Source organism: Babylonia areolata, chromosome 8, assembly GCF_041734735.1.
Source record: "Babylonia areolata isolate BAREFJ2019XMU chromosome 8, ASM4173473v1, whole genome shotgun sequence".
Classification (NCBI taxonomy): Eukaryota; Metazoa; Mollusca; class Gastropoda; order Neogastropoda; family Buccinidae; genus Babylonia; species Babylonia areolata.
The window spans coordinates 1,581,700-1,584,199 of NC_134883.1; the positions used below are offsets into that span (position 1 = coordinate 1,581,700).

At 41.4% G+C, this 2,500-nt stretch overlaps 1 non-coding gene across 1 annotated transcript; it reads right to left on the minus strand.

The window, feature by feature from the left end:
• Positions 1 to 1,410: 1,410 nt before the first annotated feature.
• Positions 1,411 to 1,483, minus strand: Trnat-ugu (transfer RNA threonine (anticodon UGU)). Its single transcript has one exon. It is a non-coding gene; the product is annotated as a tRNA-Thr (tRNA).
• Positions 1,484 to 2,500: the final 1,017 nt, after the last annotated feature.

The following is a 2,500-nucleotide window of genomic DNA, read 5'->3' on the forward strand; positions in this document are numbered from 1 at the left end:
TTCTGTAGCCATCTGTGGATGAAATGCGTTTTTTTTTAAAATGTCGCCTTTTCACTTGCAAACCTGTCAACAATTTCTCTTTTAGAGACAATAAAGAATTTTTCTATCTTGTAGCCTGTGTATGTCAACATTCCCACTCCATTGGCTGTGGCAACTACCGTATCGTGCCGTCATCCCAAGCAGCGTCATCGGCCTATCGAACGATAAAGACCGTCTTTTAGTTTTTCTTCGTTTGTCCAAGTTGTACTTTCATCGTCGCCGTGTTATGAGCAGAGGCATAAATTATGTTCGCTGACTACTCCGAAAGTTCATGCTATGTGTGTGTGTTTGGGGAGGGGGGGAGTGAGGGGGGGGCAGGGGGGGAACGTGGGGCGGGGGGGGGATGAGGTATGTATGTGTATGCATGCCTACACTGTGGGAGCAACGGAATATTGGAACGTGCGGGTGTGCTTGTACAAGTAAGTGTGCCTCTTTGTGTGTGTGTGTGTGTGTGTGTGTGTGTGTTGGGGCCCATGTACGTTTATGTGTATTTGACTGTGCTTTCATATCTGTGAAACTGCATGTTTGGTGCATATCTGTTATGCATATGTGTGTGTATGTGTGAATGTGTGTCTGCATTTTCTACATTCATTTGCTTATTTATCATCATTGTTGTCTTTTTATTTATTTATTTATTTATTTATCTTATTATTATTATTATTATTATTATTTATTCATTTATTTATTTATTTTATTTTGTACGCTTATAGTTGACTTCATCAAGTTTTTGTGCCTTATACATATCATTATTAGTAGTAGTAGTTCTTTTTTTTATGTATTTATCTTCTTTTTTTCTCAAGGCCTGACTAAGCGCGTTGGGTTACGCTGCTGGTCAGGCATCTGCTTGGCAGATGTGGTGTAGCGTATATGGATTTGTCCGAACGCAGTGACGCCTCCTTGAGCTACTGAAACTGAAACTGAAACTTATGCTATATTGATTGTTGTTCATCGTCATCACCATCATCTTCGTCATCTTGATGGACATAGTTTGCGTGGAATGTGCTTACAGTCTCTCTCTCTCTCTCTCTCTCTCTCTCTCTCTCTCTCTCTCTCTCTCTCTCTCTCACACACACACACACACACACACACACACACACACATTTCAGGAAAAAGAATTTAAGTCGATTTCTAACTGTTGATTGGGAAAAAAAGAAAGAAAAGAAAACCACCACATTAAACTGGAACTGGACGTACTGGAACGAATAACACTACAAAAACACAGTTTATTACATTTTATTAATTATCAGAAAGCCCTTTTTAAATACAGCACAGTATAAACGTCATGCAGGCCTGTGCATGTTCGTATAAATACGTCACTTGTACTGACGTAACTATAAGAGCTCCAGAAAAGAAAAAGAAAACAACAACCGTAGCCCCCAGTGAGGATCGAACTCACGACCCCTGGTTTACAAGACCAGTGCTCTAACCACTGAGCTATGGAGGCTGTTGATCAAACATAATACACCTTGAATTTTGAAGGAGATCGAGAGAAGGTTGGGGTTCGATCGTTTGGCACACATGTGTGGACATAATTCATTGTGACGTGGCCACGGTCCCCCGTGCAACAGCTTGTGAAGAAAGATCATAGAAACTTCCACTGTCTAATGTGGTGGTTGTCGTTGTTTAAATTACGATGTCTGTCGTCAATTTCATCATTAGATAAAGAAAGTATTCATCAGTTAAAACGTTACATACAATAACCATTCTGACGTTCCTATTCAAGGCAAACAATTAAAGCGAGCGCCTGCACAGCTCGTTGTAAAACAGCGTTCTGTATAATGTTTAAGTTCCATTGCTAGAGCATTCCGCGAAATTCTCACTGTCCTCTTAATAAACATGTGTTGTGTTGATGTCGTTGAAGTATATATTGGATAGCACAGTCTCCTTTCCCTCTGCTCTCTCCCCATCCCCACACAACTCCCCCTGCTCCCCCCCACACCCCACACCCCCAAGCCAACCTTGCCACCTCCCCCTTCTACCCTTCTTATCTCCACCCCCTCCTCCCTCCCCTCGCACCCCCCCCCCCCCCATCCCTGTTCTGCCGCGATAGTTATCTCGGTCGCTTGAGGCATAGCCACTATGCTTGAGGCGAGTGTCCATTGGTCACTATCTGACCTGCCTCATTAAAGTCCTAGTCACTGACTGATATTTGACAGGTGAAGAAGTTCGATCTTGTTGCTTGCGGTTTGTGGTGGACCTATTTCATTCATTACACCATTAATCTGATTTAGCGCTGATGAGATTGATACGTCAGCATACGACATTAAGCTCATGTGGATACCAAAAGAAAAAAGAAAAAAAAAAGGAAAAAAAAAAAAAAAAAAGAAGAATGAGCGAATGAGAGGGATGAAGTGATAAGGCAAAATAACAACAACAAAAAACCTAAACAAACAAAAAACAAAAACAAAAACAAAACACCACAGCCACACCACCCTCCAAACAAAGAAAAAAAAAAAAAAAA